Source organism: Triturus cristatus, chromosome 3_1 (assembly GCF_964204655.1).
Source record: "Triturus cristatus chromosome 3_1, aTriCri1.1, whole genome shotgun sequence".
Classification (NCBI taxonomy): Eukaryota; Metazoa; Chordata; class Amphibia; order Caudata; family Salamandridae; genus Triturus; species Triturus cristatus.
In genome coordinates, this window is record NC_140583.1 from 1,111,877,410 (window position 1) to 1,111,900,067 (window position 22,658).

Sequence of the window (22,658 nt, forward strand, 5' to 3'; positions counted from 1 at the left end):
TGCCTGTGCTCAAGTATAAAACTGTCCTGTACTTGTTTACCATGATATGACGATGGTTGATATGAAACACTTGTTGGCTTTTAAGTTGTTTGGAATGGTTATCCTACTAATAAAACCAAGTCAACTGAAAAAACTGGATCCCACGACTTTTGGACCCAAAGTCAGTGAATGTCTTTCAGCCATAAAAAGCATGACCCTAAAGTAATGCTAACGACCTATCATTGGTATATTTTGTGTGAGGGCCTTGATTCCCTTTTCACATAATATCCTAAACTTTCCCTGACCAGACTGTTAAGAAAAGAGAACACCACACTTGAAGCACTTCTTGTTTCTTTTGATCTGGGAATTTAGGGATTATGCATTTCTCTGTAAGGTAACCTTTTGCTGCAAAATTACATAGTATAGATGCCTCAGGAAGAAGCACATGAAGTAGACATCTATTAAATGCTAATTATATTGGCCCCTATAGATCACAGATGTATGCACAGTATGCAAACCTGTGGCATATGCATGACATGATATATGCCATTCATTCAGTCCTTTAATATGCCAAATATGCAAACCTAAAACCACTGATTATGTGCATATATCATGTCTTCACACTGCATATATCATAGGCCCATCTACTACGCATGTCAGGGACATGACTATAGTGTGCAATACAGGCCTTGGTTATATGCACAGTATCTAAGCCTAGTATGTCCGAATATTACACCTTCAAGATAAACTGCGGGGGGCCTCAATGAACATTATCAGCATATATTGGAAGTGTGCATATTGTGAAATTGTGTGAGGCATTACAGTGCATATAATTGTGGTCTGCATACTGTGCACATATCTGAGACAGAGATGTACACAGTGTGCAAGTTTCTGATGTTTCCAAAGATGTGAAGGTTTCTGGCATATGCACATCATATGGGCAGCTCATACTTATCCAGTACTGCAAGCCCCTGCTAATTAATTGCACATTATATGGATGTTTGAAATTGGATTTTTGGTAAGCTAGGGCATGTGCCAAAGCCAGGCAGAAACTACCACTCTAGTCAGGATAAGGGAGTTAAACTCCTAAAATAACCCCTGCTCATCCCCTTGGCAGCTTGGCACGAGCAGTCAGGCTTATCTTAGAGGCAGTGTGTAAAGCATATGCACATAACCAACAGTAATACCGTGTAAGCACTACAGAAGGACACCACACCAGTTTAGAAAAATATCCAATATTTTTATATACTTAAGACAAGACCAAAAACGATAAAAATCCACAATACAGTACTTAAAAATCTTCAGTTATCAAAATATGCTTGAAAAACAGTTCCTTGATGTCGATAGCTCCGACCGGGGATATCACAGCATCGTGAACAAACAAATCCAAACAGTTCTGGCTGACCACAGCGTCGCGGACCAGCTATGGTGTCTGGAAGACCCGCAAACAGTACCCTTTAGAAATGCAGGGCGTTGGCGACCTCTCGTTGAGCTTCCGAAAGCACGGCATCTGCAAGTGGCGGTTCCGGAGGTCGGTGCAGGAGTCGTCGGGGCCCTCGAAGTCACACACGTTGCAGATCGATCTCCTCTCTGTTGAATTCAGGAGCGCTGGCGTCACCAGGTGTCGGGTGTTGCAGTGCGAAGTACAGCGGTGTGGCATGCGGTGCCCTCAGGTCGCGGTGCGAGCAGCTGCTTGGTGGCTGCGTCAGATGGCGTCGTCGGTGAGACCAGGGTCGCGGTGCGAAGTAAATGTGGTGCTCCTCGCGGTGCTGGCATGTCACAGTGCAAGCAGCGGCGTTGTCGTTGCTGAAGCGCTGTCATCGGCTGACGAACTGGAGTCGATGGTGCCGGCGTCGGTAGGCCAAGGCTGCGGTGCGGGATGAGGGTGGTGCATTGTGTAACTTTACGAGCGGTGCCCTCGAACCAAGGTGCAAGCAGTGGTGTATATTTCGGCATGGAGCGTCGTCATTAAGGATACCAAGGTGTCATCATGAAGCGGTGCGGAGTGCAGTGCCCATAGGTCGCGGTGCGAGCAGCGGCTCGGTGGCGGCATCAGCAGGTGTCGTCGGTGAGGCCAGGGTCGCGGTGCGACATTGCGGGGTTGCCCTTAGCGGTGCCTTCAGGACACGGAGTCGGCAGCGGCGTTGTAGACGTCATCGGGTTGCTTTTCTTCTGATGCAGCACAAAACACACAGTCCCCAGTGCTGAGGGCAGAAGAGCTTGAAGTCTTTACTGTTCCTGATACTTCTTGAACAGGGGGCAAGCTCTACCTCAAGCCCTTGGAGAAACTCACAAAAGTAGATTGCAGAAAGTTCAGTTCAGTCCTTTCAGTGCCCAAGACAGAAGCAGCCACTGCAGGCCAACACAGCAAAGCACACAGCAATGTGGTAGTTCCTCCTCACATCTTCTCCAGCTCTTCTTCATGGCAGTCTTCTTGGTCCAAAAGACTTCTAAAGTTCAGGGGCCTGGGCCCCAGTATTTATATCCCCAAATCCAATGATATCTTAGGCAGAGAGTGTCCGTGCCCAGCCAGAACCAGTTCTGCCTTCTCTGGTGTGACTTCCTGGCAGGAGGTGGAGACGGCAGGGTCAGAGGCAGACCAGGCCCTTTTAGGGCAAGGAAATCTCCTCTCCCTTCCCCAATTGCAGCCCAGGTCTATTCAGCCCCTTCCTGACCCACCTAGACTATCTGGAGCCACTCCTGCTCCCCAGCCTTCTGTCATCTAAAACCCAGAAAGGCAATCCACATTTCAGCAGAGGCACACGGGATGACTCAGCAAGAAAATACCTACTTTCTAAAAGTGGTATTTTCAAACACCGAATGTAAAAATCACCTCCACTAAAAGATGCATCTTTAGATTCTGAGTTCAGGCATACTAAACTTTATTTTCCTACCTAATTCCCCGGGCCAGTTATATTTCTAAGATGTTATAAACAAACCCCTCATTCTGTCCTATGGGGAACAGGTAGCCTTGTCATTGCAAAAAACGAAATTGGCCGTAATTCGCTATCAGGACATGCCACACACACCAGGGCATGTCCTACCTTTCCCATACACTGCACCCGGCTCACAGGGGAACCTTGGGCCTTCCTAAGGGGTGGCTGACATGTAAGAAAAGGGAAGGTGAGGGACTGGCAAGTGTGCACACTGGCCAAGTCGACATGGCAGTTACAAACTGCACGCAGACACCGCAATGGCGGGTCTTTTCAGGGCTACTCACGTGGGTGGCACAATCAGTGCTGCAGGCCCACTAGCAGCATTTGAGTCACAGGCCCTGGCACACTCAGTGCACTTTACTAGGGACTAACAAGTAAATCAAATATCCAATCATGGAAACACCGATCCATAACACCATTTACCACAGGAGCACTTGCACTTTACCACTGCTCAGCAGTGAGAAAAGTGTGCAGAAATACTACGCCAGCAAAAACAGAGACAAAACCGGGAGGTCAGAAAGCAAAAACTCAGGGGAAACATGGCAAAAGATGCTAAGTCTAACAATGGACAACTGATGTTTGCCCAATAGTGAAGTCTTCAGACATAAACACTTTATGTGGTCATCTTGTACTTGCACAGTAGCATAGCAGCTAGTGTATGCATTTTATATGGACAACTAGTTGGCCAGTTGTGCATGCCTCTGACAAAAGCATATTATATGATTGTTTCTCTTGGATATACATATTATATTGACCTTAGATAAATGTGTAGTAAGAATGTTTCTGACAAATATACATTTTCTTTTCCTCCTATTTACACAAAGCATTCAGAACTCCAATATATGCAGAGCATGCTATAAAGAAATATGATATTTAGCAGAGTACAGAAGTTTCTGATATCTTCATATTATGCAGGAGTCAGTTATTAGGAGGTGTGCATCAGAGACAAACTGTACCCTGCATAACGTGCATACATCAGAGGCTTGCATAATAGTAATATATTAGAGGGCTTTGAATTGTAGAGGCCCGCAATAACGTTGATATATCAGAGATCAGCTACGTATCCTACATTGAAATGTTGAAAATGGCTATATTTTTAGTTGTAAAAGGCAGAGCTTTAGGATTGCTATTAAATATAGGTCCTCAAATGTAAACTGTCCTCTCCAGGCAGAGGCAGATAGGAAAGTGTCTCTCATTCGCCTCCCTGTCTTTCTTTTATGCTTGTTTTGTTCTCCAGCGCTCTAACCCCTCATCTCTTCACCCACCCCTTTTTTTCTCTTTCTCGCATATACTCCCATTTGTTCTCCCACTGTCTTCCCTCCAATTCTCTCACTTTTACCTTTAGCAGTCTCCACAAAACCCTCTGCTCTATTTTGAATCCTTCTGTCATATTGTTAAAAAAAGACATTGAAAATATGGGGGGCTGAGTCTCAACTCCTATTATTTTCAATGTGTTTTGCTCTTTTTTCCAACAGATTCTCCATGAGCTCTGTTTCCCTTAAATAGGGGTGGGCGGAATTTGCGTAGTCGCGCTAACCAAAGCTCCGCAAAACGGTAAAAAATCTCCGCGAGCACGCAGAAATTCCGTGAACACGCGGAATTGCTTGTTCCGCCCATTCGCAATGCTTTTTTCCTGTGCGCGAACGCTGTTTGCATGCTCGGGGGGAAATATCTCGCGAACACAAATTTTTAAAGGGTGAAGAAGCAAAAAATTCCACAAAGCCGTGGATCGTGGAATTTTTGGCAATTCCCCGTTCTCCGCGGAATGCAAAATTGCCCAAATTACCCAAATTCCGCGAGCGGAACGAAATTCACTGCCCAGGCCTACCCTTAAATCCTTTTTTTCGTGTTCTCCTGATCTCTTTCCTCCATCCGCCTCTCCTCTCCTCTGTTAATGTTTATCCTTTACTTTCATTATCATTTCTACTTTGAACTTTGTCTTTGCCCCTGCTTTTTTAAGTTTGGCCTGCACAACGCTTGCCCTGTGCAGGCAAAGTCTTTTATAAGTAAAAAAAAACAAAGGTTAGAACCCGCCCCTTACTTATCTGAACTTACCATTGGATTATTTCAACATCGCTCTAATTTACGTGCTTCTGATAGACCAGCATATAGTCTCCACGTCATCCGCTTTCATTTCCGCTCTTGCTTTGCCATCCTTGTCTGGCATGGAGCTTGGACCAATTACAGCTGCTGGTCACTGGCCAGTGTCCTTCCACTGGCTATTTCACTGTGAAGGTACTTTTATTTGCATTTCCGAACAAGCACTCCTTACGAGTGCATCTGCAGTTCGTCTTCGCCCTCATTCCATCTGCCAGAAGCAGCCTCGCCTCCACTCCCTGCTGCGCCTTCATTTATTGGCCTGAAAACCCATCTCCTTAAATGTTTGTAAGTCGCTTCTTTCCATTGGCTTCGTTAATAAACACACCGGTTTTGTTACAGAGAGCGGTATATAGCAAAACATGCTAACAGAAAGCAGCATTTTGCATTTATCGTAGGAAATAAACATGCGCACATGCTTCATTCTGGTGGTACTATTTTTTTCAATTGTGTGCATGTTTTAAAAGAGCACTGGGTAGACGGTGTTATGGTAACACCAGTGATGGTCATACCCTGATGCAGTTTCCAGTTACACAGCGGACTAGCAGCAACTCTAAGGCCTTCACTGTGCTTGACTTGTGTGGGCACATACACACCATTTATATCGCTCTTTGAAAGTACTTTAGGGAACATTTTATTGTAGACTGAAGAAAAACTGTTTTAGGTTTCAACTTTGAAACGCAAATCAGAAATTCTGATATTTAAACCAGATGGTGATGATACCACATCCTTCAAAAAGTTGCCACTTTTTTAGGTTGAACAGACGTGGACATTGAATGGCAGCACACACCATTTTGTCTCAGTGACATACATTTAAGAGCGGATGGACGGCTTGTCCCATTCTTGGCCCATCAGCGCTCGTTACCAGGTTTGGCTTCAGGGCAGTGCAACTGGTGTGGCTGCACTAGGCGCTGACCTGTGGATCGGGGGCGCTGACCTCAAGGGGTGTGCTGCGTTTAGCAATAACTTATGATCAGAGAAATGAGGGGCACTTTTGTCCGGTGGTAGTGAGAGAATCCGAGGAGGAGGTCATGGGGCACCAAAAATGATTGTCGCACCAGGTGCCACCAGCACTAAAGTCGGCCCTGCTCGTTACCTGTTTGCTGACGAGGGGCAAGGGGAAGGATAATTTTACGCGGAAACTAATGAAACTAAAGGGTTGCAAATAGACATGTTTACGTTCAGATTCTCCTGCTTTCTTTTTCAGCCTTAGAGCAAGGGGTACCGAAGGGGCAAGCCAGGAGTTGCAAGTCAAGAGTAGCAGCTTCTACCCATTGCTCTCTTTAATTGACCCGGTCTCTTGAATTAAGCACTGTACAGTAGTACATGGTAATGCGTTTGAATTCCAATCATTACAGCCACAAGCAACTGATATTGTTAAAAGAATTCCACAATGTTTGCAGACTCCGGAGGCATCATCGAGTGTGGAAATAGAAGATAACTCTATGGAGTCGTCATCACACACATAAGTTGGAAAATCATTCTAAGTCCAAAGTCTCATATGTGACCCCAAATGACCCCCCAAATTAAGTGCATGGTTGAGACGGTAGTAGAGGTGGGTAAAAGCATCACCTAGGAGTTTTTCCTTTGAATCACCAACGGATTCAGCGTCCACAAAACAATTACTCTGTATTAAAGCGTGCTGAGAATTATTTTGTTAATGGAATCCCACAGATTACTTTAGTGGGCAAGGGCTTGATTGCTGGTTACCCCTTCTGACAAACTGTTGTGATAGACTGACATTCTGATAATCCTTGTTAGACATACATAAGAGAGATAGTATTTGTTTTGCCAACTGTAATTTTAAACATATTTGCATATCTGCCAACTTGAACAAAAATGTCCCCGTCTGAGGAGGGAGGTGGGGCGTTGGTGGGGTTTGTGCCTCTTGCAAGAAGTACCTAAGAGGCACCTCCTCCCTGCCCCCCCCCCGCAAAAAAAATAAAGCTTGCTGAAGCTGGCGCCGACGTCCGGGGGTGTTATCACACCCCTTAATGGACGTCGGTAGTTCAAAGCCTTGGAAAACAAGCTGAAATCCACTACTTACAGTGGTCTTCAGCTTGTTTTCCCTGCCACCATGTAATATCGGCTCCTTACCGGGGACTGTATGATGGGAGCCAATATTGTGTGTCACACGGTGGCGCCATGTGAGTTGGCAGGTCTCGATTTGTAAATTTGACTTTGTGTCTGATGGTTGCCTTGTATGAAAGTTAACGCATAATACAGTGGGCTTGAGGTGGTTATAGTGACAAGCCAATGACAAATGGCATGCATCTGATTGGTTCATTGGGGAAAGCGATGTTCAATGCCATAGTCGGATTATGTTTAATAAGTAAAATTATGACTTGTTCACTAGGTCTGGCTTATTTACTGTGAAAAGCAGTTGTCAAAGCCAAAATGCCTTTAAATGGGGAATGTAATCACACCAAGTTCCAGGCTGTCGATGGCTGTTTCGCTATATGAAGTATCACAGATTATTGTAGAAGGCAAGAGTTTTTGTGTTGAACATCCTCCTCCCTGACAAACTCTGTGTGTAGAAAGTTTTTACTCTGATAATCCTTGGTAGGCCCTTATGAGAGGGATTGCATCTTGCTTTATCAACAGTAATTATATACATATTTGTAATTTTACAACCATATGCATAATTGTTGCCAGTTTATGAGCAATTCATTAAGCATGTGTTGGCTATGGTACCAATCCAATGTAAAGTCTATCGGTAGGGCCACTGGACTCATGCGATTCTTCAGCCAGGGTATTTTCCACATAATTAGGATTTTGTTGCACATACCATGTAAACAGTCATCTGCTGTGGTTTTTGATTCCATTAATAAAATCAATTGAAATTACAACAGTCTGTAAAGATTAAGCACAGGAGTGTAACACTGCGTGTTTGGTGACGTAGAATCCTCGGTAGCATGTCAAGACGGTTTTAAAATGAAAAGTTTAAAGAAAACAGATCTTGCTCTTCACAATGACTGACCATTACATTTTTCAGAAAGTTCTTCTTGTTTGATGAGAAGGTGTAGAAGTTCATGTTAGCAGTTTCTATAGATACCTTGCACTGGGGTACACCTGGCAAAGATCCTGCTGCCTTTAGTTTCGAGCATCAAGAAGGCAGCAGCATTAACAGAAAGTAAACAAGGCTCTTAGATGCCTGTGTTGTCTGTAGTACCTACTCCTCCCCATTTACCAAGTCCATCATAAGGAAATAGGAGGCTGTTGAGTGGTCAAAGATTGGGACAAGGGCCCAAACCTCTGATGTCAACAGGATCCAAAAAATGATCAATGTCACTTGCTTAACCCCTTGCACTTTGCCTGGCAAAACTGCACAAGCAAGTGTGAGCAAAAACACGAGTTTTTGAAACTCCTGATGGTTTTAAACACTAAGACTGTGATCAAGTGCAAGATTTAGAAACATCTTGATAAAATGAAGAAATTTAGGAATTAAAGGTTTTCTTCTACAATTTGAAAAGATTTTCTCATTTGAGGGCATTTACTAAACTCCCAGGAAGAAAATCTTTTTTGAACTAAAGTAAACACATTGTGCGTGAAAACTATTTGCAATGTATTTGAATATGCACACATGTACGACTTTGGGGGAGGTGGTCGTGGTCTGGGAGCACAAGAAGGTTGTCACTACCCTGTAGTGCTCCCGCATCCGCACCAACCTAATTTCAGTGCTGCACTGATCAAGCAGGAGCCTCCTACGTTCTCGAGGCTCAAGAGTAGCGTGGCAGCCACAGGAAACATCCTTTACCACGAAGGCATTTCTACGCGTTACGTTTACAACGGTACACTTGCCACGTAAACGTCTTTACAACGCGTATTCCTTCCACGAACGTCTTTACCACGCAAGCTGGACTGGAACATCTTCCTCGTCCCATTCAGTCCTTTTTTTAGTGTTGGCGAAGACGTGAGTTAAAGGCTAAAATTAGAAAAAAAGGGGCTTGGGGGGCCCCCCCCAAAAATTAAAATAAAAAAGTGAGAAAAAAAGGGGCTTGAGGGGGGTCTCCCCCCCCCCAAAATAACCTGAAGTAACGTGGGTAAGTGGAGGAAATCGACGTCATTTTAGGTGAAAGGGAATGACGCTTCCATTTTAAGACGTACAATGTCAACAAGGAAGAACAAGGAGGACGTGAAGAGGTAAGGGGAATATAAATTTAAAAAATATATATATGGATTGAGGGTAACGGGCAGGGGTAATTATAATAAGTATTGGGGGAAGGGGGATCACGTAAGGGTACAGGGAGGGGTATAACCTTTACCAAGAGTATGCCATTACCATGCATAAATTTACAACGAAAATCGTTGTAAAACTATGTGTGGTAAAGGAATATTCGTGGTAAAGGTTATGCGTGGAAATATCATTCCGTTGTAACGCATGCGTGGTAAAGGCATGCGTTGCAACGGAATGCGTTGTAACGACATACATTCGGCAGCCACAGATACTAGACAGCAAGGCGTCTGCCGTGGTTGAAGGCTTGATCCTTGGAGTCCCAGGAATCCAACATGGCAGCCATGTGGTTGCTGCATGAAAGAAGCAGACCAAAGAGGGACTGAGAAGACAGGAGGCCACCCAGATGCATGCACAAACCTGCCACCGGCTAAATACCCTGAAGGCTAGTGGGCCTGCAACAGTAGATGCAGACTGGACTGGAGGACAGACCCATCTAGGAACAGACGCCATACTGCAGGCAATTGAGTCCTCCCGCCATGCCTTGGAGACCAAAATCGGTGCGGTTGGCCCAACACAGCATTACTCTGACAGGGCCTGAGGAAAGCCATGGGACTCGTGGCAGAGGCCAAAACACAATTAGTGGCACTAGGGGGAATGGTAAGAGAATTGAACCAGACTGTCCAGAAGCTGAGGGGCCTCTCCAGTGAATGAGTGGCCCGCGTCGAGGATGCGGAGGGGCACTCTAGCTGCTAGCAATTCCTTTAGATGTGGTTGTGCTCCTTCCTCCCCTAGACCACCTCTCACCATGTTTCCTGATAGAAAGGGTGCATCGTGCCCTGGTAATTAAAGCTTCACCAGGAGCAACCCCAAGACCGAAGATTGCCGCCTCCTGAATTATAGAAATAGAGATCTGGTGTTACAAACGGTCAGAGGGCTAGGGGAGGGTCAGCATGAATTCAAGCAGATCCTTATATTCTTAGACTACACAGAAATGGTGCAGTGACATGGAAAAACATATGATACAGTGAAGCAGAAGCTGTGAACCCTGGACATAAAGTACATGTTGCTCTACCTGGTCAAGCTAAAAGTGATTTTCCAAGGGAAGACTTTTTTATATGGCCACCCTGACCAGGCGTAGGAGTGGATTGATGAACACCTCCTGTGATAACGTGAGAGATCGAACATTGCTCCACAAGGCATGGCTCCCGACCATGGACAGGGAGTGAACTGGAGGGAACAGGATTGAGCAGGGCCCATAGAGATCGCTGTAGAAGGTTGCAACCACACAGGGCTGGGAGGACAACCTGACCATCCACAAGACAAAAAATGAGGACCACTCCTAGGGTGTAGAGAATGACATCGGATGGAGGCCCGTGAGGAGGCCTGGGGCCCTGAATCACTAGGCAGCACCCAACAAAAACATACTTCAAGCAGTGAACTGGAGTTGAGTAAGCGTTGCAAGCAAAGAAAGAAGGAGTGTTTGACTTCAGCTGAGGGAGGTAAATGGTTGAATAGATGTTAAGGGGGTAGAGTGGGTAATAGACATTTCCCAGGTTGAGGAAGTGGGTAGTTATAAATCCTTGTCAGGAAGAAGTGGGGTGGAGGAACAATTGGGGTTGTTAGTTCAAAATGTTAACAGTTGGTCACACCGGTACGAGATGGAGAAAGAAGCCTGAACACACCAGTTACAGCCCACAGTGGCAGTTCGAACAACAATTTAGATGAATACACAACACTCTGGACTAATTGACAGACACCTTGTGGCATGTTAATGTACTGGGATGTAAAATTAAGAGAGGGGTCATACCGCTATATATTCATAGACATTCTGCCTCCCCCCCCCCCCAACCTGGTGCTCTTGCTAGAGACACTTTTGCTGGGAAACACCTGCAGATACCTGCAAAAAGGTGTAAATGCACTGTTTTGGCCCATGCAGGATTCACAAAGGGCTACCGAGGAGTTGCAATCTAGAGCAAAATAAACACAGGATGAGCGTCCTGATTATCAATGTATATGCCCTGAGACAACAGAAATGATCACTGGAGAAATTGAGCTCCATCCTTATAGACACACCTTTCGATCTCCACATACTGGCCCTGGAGAGAGGCACAAGACAAGGGTGTCCACTGTTGCATTACATCTGGAGCCATTGGCGTGCTGCGTCTAGTGTAGAGCGAATAAAGTGTGCTTTCCCCAGATATCAGAGGACCCAGAAAAGTTATATCGATGACACTCTGATGTACCTAGCAGACCCAGAGCTATCAACCCCAGCTGCACTGCCGGTGTTCCGTACTTTCGAGACCTATTCTGGGTACTGTATAAACAAGGAAAATCCATCATTACCAACTGGGAGGGCCTGGAGGGTGTGAAAGGCAACTTCCGACTGATGTGAATAGGCTTCAATTACCTAGGTATCAACATAACATCAGATGAGTGGTGGTTTCTGGAACTCAACCTGGACTGAGTTCTAGTGAACTTCCGCAAAGATGGGAAATTATGGCGCAAGCTCCCCTTCATGCTTATGGACAGAGCTGCCCTTTACAGAAGGATCACTCTTCCCAAACTGCTCTACATACAGAAAAACACCCCTTTTCACATATACAATACTTTGAAAAATTAGACAAAATGCTCCAAAAATTGCTCTGGGATGTGGGTACCCAGAGAATCGCTCTGCGGACATTGTATAGGTCAGTGTACAATGGTGGCCTTGTGCTTCTCGACATGAGAGGGTGTCATAGATCTACACAGTTGCACATTATCAATGACTGGAGAAGCAGCAAACACATCGAACCGGTATACAGGATAGAAAGAGCGACAATGGGGGCGATGACCCATGTCCATTATATTTACAGGATAGTTTAAATATTTGCAACTGACACATGCCCTGAGGAAAGAAGGTGTCATGGAGGGGAACCTCCAAGAGTATTACCCGCTTGAGAGCTGGGTCCTTAGGAGTGAAATCACCCACAAGGTAGTATTCCAGTTATATCCCAACATACTTAACAGTACACTGGACAACCAGGGAAAACTCCAGGAAAAGTGAGAGGCTGATGTGAGGAACCTAGAAGATATCAACCTTATACACCCCAGGGAAGCTGCTATTAAAGGTAGACTGAGACTGCATCCTCAACAGGTCATACTATACCAGGTTTGCCTACAAAAAATGGGGAAAGCAGAGAGCCCTACAGGCCTCCAGTGCAGCACAGAAGAGGGCACATGATATGGAGCTGTCTGAGGTTGAGCATGTACCGGGGGAAAATTGTCACCAAACTAGAAGTAGTGTTGGGGTAGCCATCCCTAAGAAATCCCAACTGATTATACTAGCATTCCCAATGACATAGTCATCCCTGGAAACAATTGCTGTTCTGTATGCTGGGCTTTGTTATAGCAAAAAGAGACTTGGCCAGACTGTGTTGGCGAGAACACATACCTAAAAGGGGTATGTGGCAAGAGGGAATGAACAGTAGTATGGAGGCAGAAAGAGAGAGACACATGAGAGCCGTGGCTGCCCTATGAAATTTGAAAAGGTTTGGTGGCAGTGCACAGCCTACCATGGATTAACAGACAGCTCATGCGACCATTCAGAAGTGAAGTACACACCATAAAGCCACCACCTGTGCATGGGGCAATAAGACAGACTGAGCTGGAGACATGCCCGAAGTATCCATAAATTGTGGTTCGAACCAGCAGGGCTGAGACCAGGAGCAGAGGTGATCTATGGTGGGATCACTTGTGTGTGCACTGTTCAGTGCTTTTGCAATGTTATACGAAAAATATGATTATTTTTTTTTTAAAGCAGAACTTGGTGGCTATTCACTCCCTTCCTAAAAGTCAGCTCTTGCACATCCCTTGCAACACCCTTGTTCCTGCCTATATACCGAATCATACAAGTGCATAAAGTCTCCATACATACAGATTTTTCACAGGCATACTTTACATCTAAGGATATAAATCGCGGCAGCTCCTGACACTATGAATTAGAACATGCGATTTGCAACTTCATGCTCCACTTTTTCAACATCTATAAATTGAACTAAGGCTCTTATAAAATTACATGAATCTGAGCAACAGTGTTCAAGGCATGTGAAAAAGAATAATCTAATCATGGACATCAATTAGGAATAGTTAGGGGTGGAGGCTGCTCAGAAGTCAAGAAGGAAGTGGCAAAACCGACAGTAACAGGATTATAAAATCCCTCTTAATATTCTGTAGGTTTTACTCCTTGCTCTACTCCTAGGACTCAAGCAGAATATAGACAGGATAAAAGCTAGAGCAAGGGTCAAGGGTCAACGCAGTAATGCCACTGGGGATTAAAGAGTGGCTGATGTCACCTACGCTATCTCTGACATTCAGCGACTATGCTTCCAACATTTCGCAAATCACCATCTGAGGGTCACTTAACAAGACATATAAATTATGAAGAATAACATGAACAAGCCAATTCAGTGAGACAGCTAAGGTCAGTATAAAAAGTGTGCTGTGGTTACCAAGTGCATTTAAGATGTCTGTTGATATTAAATAAACACAACAGTGAGTTATCCACAATGTATTTTAGCAAATGTCATTGGTTCTGCTATAAACTACTTGTGCCCCAAAGTACTATCCTGATATTAGTTACAGTCATTTTACTTTACATGTCTGTCTCAAAGAGTCCCGTGGCAGGGAGGATGTCTAGGGCGACTGGAATCCAATAATGTCCTTTGTCAGAAATGGCTTCCAATGGGTGAGCTGGGAAGGCAGCAGTTACTGGCAGAAAAAGGGTTGAGTCGGTGTACAATGAGTTTATGTCAGAAGCATAAGACAGGAGTGTCCAATAGAGGAAGGAGGAGTCCAATAAAGGAAGGAATGAGGGAATGAAGACAGTTGGTAGGTTGGTAGCAGCATGTACTTCCAGAGGTAAGAAGAAGATCAAAGGATGCTGTGGTGATGTCATGTAGCCAGATGACTGTCAGAACCTCCATATGTCATCTGGAGTGTTGGTGGACTTGTGTTCTCTAATGTTCTCAAACTGGCAGTTACTACTTGTGCCTTGGTCATACCAGGGACGGCTCTCTGTACCAATAAACCTTTGGCATCCACCAACTCGTGTTTCCTATCATCCTTTCATTGGCGACAGAAGATGGGATTTCGAGCTACAATCTACTTTCATACTACAAGATGCGAGTCCACTGCGAATCTACATTAATATGAACTTCTTTTGCCAAGGTAATGCATCTTCTCACTGTTTCTACTGGACTACTGGACTTTGCTTTCACAGATCAACAGAGAGTACATTTTTTTTTATTGATGATCAAGGCGTTTGAATCATTCGCATACAGCGTTTGAATCGTTCGCTTACGGCGTTTGAGTCGTTCGCTTACAGTTACAGAGAGCCGTGCCCTCCTCAGGTTCAATTCAAAATTTGAACAGTGCTTTATTGACTTTCTCATTATTTCCCATGGTATCTGTGCTCGCACCGCAGGAGGAAGTGAAAAGTCTAAAGTTAATTGTGGAAAAATTGTACGGAGCCCAACCGTGAGACGCTCTCGCGCTCTGCTTCCCTCGAGACATTTAGCTCCACGCGATCGGTCTTGTTCAAGAATTCTCTCAGCGCGCGATTGAGCACTCACCTAAGCTCGTGTACTGCCATTGTTCTCTTCCCGCATTGACTTCAAGATTTGTGACGCACAGAGTCAACACGGAACGGATTCACGTTTCAACTCTGTGGAACGCAACGTTCACCGTCAAAGCCACGGAAATCATTTGCTTCGCTTCGCGCTGACGCGCACAGCATTTGCATGTTGAATTGACATTACGGAAAGAATCTCTTTTGTAACGCACTGATGCGCACAGCATTTGCGTGTCAAATTCACTTCTTTGAAGTAATTTTTCTTGTATCGCGCTGACGCGCACAGCCATTGCAGTTCGCTGACACGCTCAGCTCTTCTTCTACAAGTTGGAGAATTCAGTCTTTGCTTGGCAATTTTAACAACCTCGCTGATACACACAGCTTATGTGTATCATTCAACACTCCCCTTGGCAGTATCTTTTTGCTACTTATTTTGTATAACACATTACTGCCATCTTGTCGAATAATTCTTTAATGAATCAGATTCAAATAACACCCTCTTGAACAAAATTATAGCACATTTCTTTCATTTATAACTTTATTCACTTTTAAATTCTCACAAAAAAAAACATATATATATATTTTTTTTTTCTTCTCTTCTCTCTTCTTTAATATATTTTTTTTCTTCTATATTTTTACTCACTTTCATCGATATGCAGAGTGTCACACCTCCTGCACCCTTTTTGCAGGAACCTGGAGAACCTCCACTTGAATGGAAGTTATGGGTCAGATCTTTCAAAGCATATCTCGGTGCTATTGATGGACAGAGATACAGGCCTGAGAGAAAGAAAAACTTGATGTACTACCATTTAGGAGTCGAGGGTCAGAATGTCTTTGACCATCTACCTGACTTTGAGCCACCCGAAGGTCAAGACCCTGACGAATTTGAGATAGCAGTAATGCAATTAGATAAGTATCTTGCTAAAACAAAAAACATTGTTGTACATAGATACAACTTTTTCACTAGAGCACAAAAACCTAATGAAAGTATAAACACTTTTATTACTGCGTTAAAAGTTCTTGCTGCAAAATGTGAATTTGATAATTTTACATCCCAACTTGTAAGGGATCAACTTGTTGCACGCTGTTACTGTAAAAAAGTACAACAAAGATGACTCACTTGCAAAGATCCAACTCTCGATGAAGCAGTAGATATAGCAAAGAGCATTGAAAGATCTATGGATGATGCAAAGCAACTTGAATCTGCATTATCAAACTCTACAATTTCTGACGCTGAACCTTCTTTTTCTTCTCCTTCTCTTCCAAATATCTCAAGAAGATCAACTATAGTCAGGGGTGGAAGAAACTTTCCACCAAACAGAGGTGGAAAAACATTTACACCTAATAGACAATTCAACTATTGAATAAGTTGCTATAGATGTGGATCGTCCTTGCATGTATCTTCCTTCAAAAATTGTCCTGCAATCAATCAACAATGCAGCAAATGTAGCAAAATAGGCCATTTTGCAAATGTTTGTATGGGAAGTAAAAGGGGTAATGTAAGATGTGTACTCAATGATTCTGATGATCAACTCAGTGAAGATGTTACTAATCAAGAATATCTCGTAGTGGTTAAGAATTGTTCAGACAACTGTGTTACACAACATATTCCAGATCCAGAAGTTGAAGTTTTTATTGAAGATAATCATATTCAACTTCTTGTTGACACGGGTGCTCGAATCACCATAGTTTCCCAAGACAGATATCTCAAGCTTTGGTCCAACAAAAGTTTACTACCTCCTGATATACTTACAGTAGCTTTTGAGGGTAGCAAGATTGATTTATTAGGCTACTTTTTGGGCTAAAATCAGTGTTTTCAATAAAAACATTAATGGTAAAGTTTACGTAGCTAAACGAGGTATCAATGTCCTTGGTCTTATACATCAGGCTGAGTTTGGTCTTACTATTAAACCTGGTCTGCCTAATCCAGTTTTTATTGATCAGCCCAACTCCATCCATCCTAATTTTGTTAAGAATATTAGCTCTACGTCAAACACACAATTAGCCTCTTCTTGGGAACACAAATATGCGAAGATTTTTGAAGACCGTTTGGGCAAGATTACTGATTTTCAACACTTTATCAAGATCAAAGAAGGTACCATACCAATTAAACATAGACTTCGCAATGTTTCTTTGAGTATTAGAAGTGACCTTTCTAGGCATTTGCATTCTTTATGTGAGCAGGGCATAATAGAGAAAGTGGAATCCACTCTTTGGCTTTCTCCCATTGTTTTGGCCAAAAAGAGATCTGGGGACTTGAGGATGTGTGTTGACTTGAGGAGCCTCAACGAAGCCATCTGGGTTGATGGTTTTCCCCTCCCGCGTATTGAAGATCTTATCGCAAAAGAAGGGTCCTCTTCCTGGTTCACGAAACTTGATCTTAAAGCGGCATACCATCAAGTTGAATTACATCCTCAGTCCTGACATCTCACAGCATTTGTCACTCCTGATGGTGTCTTTCAGTTTTGTCGTCTTCCATTTGGTCTTGCATCGGCTGCGGCCGTTTTTCAAAGATTAACGACTGAGATGTTCGTACACAATCCAAATGTAGTGGTATTTCAAGACGACATCCTCATTTTCACTCAAAATGAAGAAGAACATGATGCTGTCATTGACCAAGTGTTCAATGTTTTAACAAATAGAGGTGTCACTTTGCAAAAAAAAAATGTATTTTCAAAGTAAGGGAGATTGAGTATCTCGGCCACGTAATATCTGAACATGGCATCAAATCCAGACCAGGTCTTATAAAAAGTATAGTTGATGCTCCTTCTCCTCAGAACAAAGAACAACTAATGTCATTTCTAGGTCTTTGTGAATTCTATTCCAAATTTATGAAAGACTTTGCCAAGACCACAGAGTGTTTTAGAGTACTGCTTAAGAAAGGTGCAAATTATGTATGGTCTGAAGAATGCCAAAAAGGTTTTCAAACTATCAAAGACCATATAGTTTGAGCTCCTGCTCTGCAAGCATTCATAGAAGGGAAGCAAACAGTTATCACTGTTGATGCTTCTGAGTATGGTCTAGGAGCTGTTCTCTCACAATATAACAGTGGAAAGGAATATACAGTCGGATTTGCTTCCAGGACTCTCCGTCCCGTCGAACGAAAGTATTCTGTAATTGAAAAAGAGCTTTTAGCTTGCGTATGGAGCGTAGAAAGATTCAAGCCATACGTATGGGGTAGATCTTTTATCCTCAATACTGACCATCGTCCTCTTGTAGACATTCTCTCTGGTAAGCATGTTAAGCGTACCACTGCACGCATAGCACGTTTGTCCACAAAGCTTATCGAATATACCTTTACCGTGGAATATATTCCTGGAGGGAACAATTGTAGAGCAGACTGTTTGTCGAGACTCCCCATCTCAGATTTGGATGATTAAGAATGGGAGAGTGAAATCGAAGAGTGTTTTGTAGCACTCACTGGTCAGGACAATTTATCCTTTGCAGAAGAAGATTGGATCGTGCAAATTGACAAGGATCCTATTCTAAAGGAGGTTGCATCCTTAATAATGAAAGGATGGCCAAAAGAGAAATGTTTGTCACCTGAACTTCAAATGTTCTGGAAAGTTAATGACGAACTTTCAGTAGAAGGTGGAAAAATAGTTAGGGGCAATAAACTCGTTCCTCCTACTCTTTATCGTGAGAAACTTATCCTAGCCGCGCATTCTGGTCATCTTGGGGCAACCATCACTAAAAGGAAAGTTAGAAATTATTTCTGGTGGCCCAGAATGGACATTCAAGTAGATAGTATGGTTAGGAATTGTTCACGTTGCAACACTAGCGACAAAGTGTTAGTACTTGAAGGTACTACTGAATCTCCTGTTCTTCCTCCCAGTAGAGCATGGCAAAAAATTGGTATGGATTTTCTAGGACCATTTCATGTTCTTCCTTCCAGTTCAAAATACTTTTTAGTTCTAATTGACCATCTATCTAGATGGGTTGAAGTTGAACCGATTTCTGTTCCTAATTCAAAAAGTGTCATTAATTGTTTGAACACCATTTTTACAAGAGAAGGGTATCCAGAAGAAATTCTCACCGATAATGGTGTACAATTTGTATCACATGAAATGACTTCATTTTTGCGTTCCTATGGCATAAAACGCACCAGAACTCCACTCTATCATCCGCAAAGTAATGGGAAAACAGAGAGGTTTAACAGAGTCGTGGTGGAGTGCGTACAAGCAGCTTTTAGATCTAGATCTTGTGTTTTTCAGGCTGTTAGGGATCTTGTTTGGTCATATCGCACTTCACCTCACGTTGCAACCAACTTTTCTCCTTTTGAACTTATGAGGGGCCGAAAAGAATCTAGTCAAGTGTACCCTTTTTGGATGGTGAAATCTTTTCATCATGGTAGTGACATGAAACATGTATGGGAATCCGCATGGAAGACTTCAAGTTAAATTTGTTCTAAATCTTGTCAATTTTCGAATAGAAAAGAATCTCACAGATTATGTATTAGAGACTGGGTTAGAGTCAAAAATCCAGTTTCAGTAAGGAAAGGTTTTTCCAAATTTCTTGAGTCACAACAGATCATAGATATACGAAAGAATGCTGTAAAGTTGTCGAATGGTAACTGGTGGAGTACTTCTCGTATTGCCAAGGATCCTTCTTTTTCTTCCAACATTGATAGACACGATCAAAATGTTTCAGGAGGGGATGGTGTTAGGAAAAGCACTAGAGTTTGTTCTAGACCTCGAAATCTACAAGACCATGTTTAATTCTCACTACTTGTTTTTATTAACTGCTTTAAGAAATTGTGTTACATCCTCTCCATTTGTTTTCCAGTTGTTTTTCCCTCTCTTTCAGATCTTTTCCTTTCTTTGTGTATTTCTTATCCTTATTGTGTTTCTTTAAGAGTTGTTTTATTTAAAGGGGGGAAGTGTGGTGATGCCATGTAGCCAGATGACTGTCAGAACCTCCATATGTCATCTGGAGTGTTGGTGGACTAGTGTTGTCTAATGTTCTCAAACTGGCAGTTACTACTTGTGCCTTGGTCACACTAGGGACGGCTCTCTGTACCAATAAACATTTGGCATCCACCAACTCGTGTTTCCTATCATCCTTTCAGATGCACTTCTAGTTTCACAGGTTTTTCCCCCACAAATCAATGTGCAAACTGGAGATTACCCTAATTCAGAGGTGAATACACAAGATTGGAGTGATTAACCTCATAGTCATCTTCTGTTGAATATGAAAGAAATACTGGCTTTATACAGTGGCGGTGTGTCCATTGGGGCGCTGGGGCACTAATGCCACGCCTCCAAATTACAAATAACAAATTCTTCGTTCTACTTCTGATGCTAATTCCAATCAGGAAGTGCTCCTGATTGGAAATAGCGTCAGAAGTAGAACGAGGGAGGCTGAAGGGAGTGGGGCTGTGGCAGCACTCAGGGTTTGAGTGACAGCGCACTAGTCAACAATAGTGAGCATGTTCGGTTTTGGGCTTGTCATTTTTACGACCAGCCCGAACATGCACACTAGCCTTCCCCTTAGGAGAGCGAGGGTTGCTTCATGCCGCAGCTCCCGGTCTCCTAATGGGCGGGGAGCATCCCTGCTCAAGCCAAACCTGGCGCTGCTGGAGCAGCGTCTGGATTGGCCGAGAGGGGTTGCCAGCCACACCAGTGACGCAGAAGACATTGAAGGCGCCAACGTAGGACCCCTGCCCAGCAGCAGAGGCGGTGCAGACCTGGGCAGTCAGGTAAGTTTTATTTTTTTTATTTTTTAACTATTTGCTATTGGCATGATTATTATTTTAAGTGTTTCTGTTCTCCCCCACCACACATTTTTAGATTGCCACTATAATCCTACCCTTTTTATTGAGTTTGGAGGTCAGATCATATTAAGAGGAAGAACCTCCGTTTTGTGCACTGATTAGCTAGGGTCCTCCAAATATTATCGGATATCGATGAGGACTGGGATCAATCTATCTGCATTAGCTGTAAAGACTAGAATGTCATCCACTTATGCAGCTGTTTTGTCAATATGTGATTTATATTAGATGCTATTAATATCTGGGGTGGGTATTAATGTACTGTAGAATAGGCTAAATTGAATAATAACAGTGAAAGAGGACAGCATTGACCTAGCAGAAAGGTGTTCTTACTACCAGGCCACAACCATCTTTGTAAAGTAGTCTGCAAGGGCAAAGTGCTGTAATATGGCACTTGGATAGGATCTGTCAGGGTCCTTTTCTGCACGTATGTCTATGGTAACCGCCACAAATAGGCCTTTTCAATCACATTATAAAACAGTTGAGTGTTGTCACTTGTCATTACGCCTCTGACGAACCTGGATTATGAGAGCTATATTAATTTAGTGATGATTGTCTGCAACCTGGCCGCAAGGATTTTTGCGTAGATTTTGGCCTTTGCTTATGTTAATTATATGTGCCTGAAATTTAAATTAAAGTTTCTATTGGCGAGATGATTCTGTCTGCAAATGCTGTATAAAAAGCAGTCAGGCTAATGGATCCAGGTGCTTTGCTACTAGGCACAGATGCAATTGCTTTCAATATTACTGGTCTGATCACTAGCATTAAAAAAAAAATTAAGAAAAAGAGAAGCTTTTTCTAGGGTTATTTTATTGTTTTCATTTTTAATTATGTAGGTAATACTATGCGTCTTTGTTTAATTTGCATTTTTTTTTTTTACTTTGTTCTTGAACCCTGATTTCTGAGTATTTCAGGGTATACACATTTTTAAGAGTGCTCAACTGAAGTGGTCTTTTATTTATTTTGCTAGAGAATCAATTTTTTACTGTCTTGTTTCTAATGGCACCCTGGTTAATCATTATACCACATGGTGTAGCTGTGAATGCGTCCCATATGCGGACAGGGGAGTTACACATGTTCATACTATCTTTTGGGAAATGTTGGGTAGCTTCTGTTATCACGTTGAAGTCCAATTCGTTCTCTAAAAGTTCCGGATTGATATGCCAGCATTATTTAAACATATTTTAATGCCTCATACCCCTAACTACTTTCTGGCTTTTAGAATGCAGCATGGTGTTTCAGAGGTACAAGCTTGAACATTTGAGATGGAAGGGGGGAGGAGGCTGAGTGTCTGACTATTTGTGTGCATTATAATTCCTATTATAAGATCCGTTTGGGTGTCTCTGTTTTACAGTTTCAAGACTGAGATGTGTCTGCTTGTTAGTTGTATATTTGTCGGTCTACTTGGCAATCCCCAGTAGAGAGCTGTGTGTACACCTGTGAGTGAGCATGGGTCTCTATGGAGCTGGGTGACGGTACAAGAGCAAAACTGTGTAGTGAGGGAAGGGGAGGTGCAGTGAATGATCTATGTTTATTAGGCCCAGCACTAATTGCTTTATTAACCTTACTGCTTCCTCAAATTTGCTTAAAAATGCACCGTTTGTCCACTCTTTTGTCAAAATATTCTTGGGGGGAGAACCCCCCCCCCCCCAAGCCCCCCATAGGTTGTTTGGGCTTGCTCGCTACGCTCGCTCGCCGCAGTGCAGTACGACAATAATGTTACGCCTCACCACTTTCAAAAATTACCTTTTATCCGATTCGAGCATAGGTCACAAAAATCTGGTAAAGGGAACTCTATTTCGAAGTACTTAGCCTCCAACTAAACTGGACTTTGGCTTCCTGTGAAACACAAAGGACTGATATCAGTTAACTGTGATGAAAATCTGAGATCAGGAGCAACCACCTCAATATTGTCTAAATAAAAGGGTCATTTAATCTCTGGCAGCAGGGCTGGACTGGAAACCCGAAGCTGCCCAGGCACTTTTGTAGGACCAGCCCCCTCAGGGCAGGGGCAGGTGAGGGGTGCAAGCATGAAGCACTACTGCTTTTGTTACTGGGGGCCGATATTGCAGCACCGATACAAAACCGGCC

At 43.3% G+C, this 22,658-nt stretch overlaps 1 protein-coding gene across 2 annotated transcripts in view; it reads right to left on the minus strand.

Annotated features, from left to right (window-relative positions):
* MRAS (muscle RAS oncogene homolog) overlaps nucleotides 1-22,658 on the minus strand; it is a 236,584-nt gene that overhangs the window by 65,320 nt on the left and 148,606 nt on the right. The window lies entirely within an intron of this gene.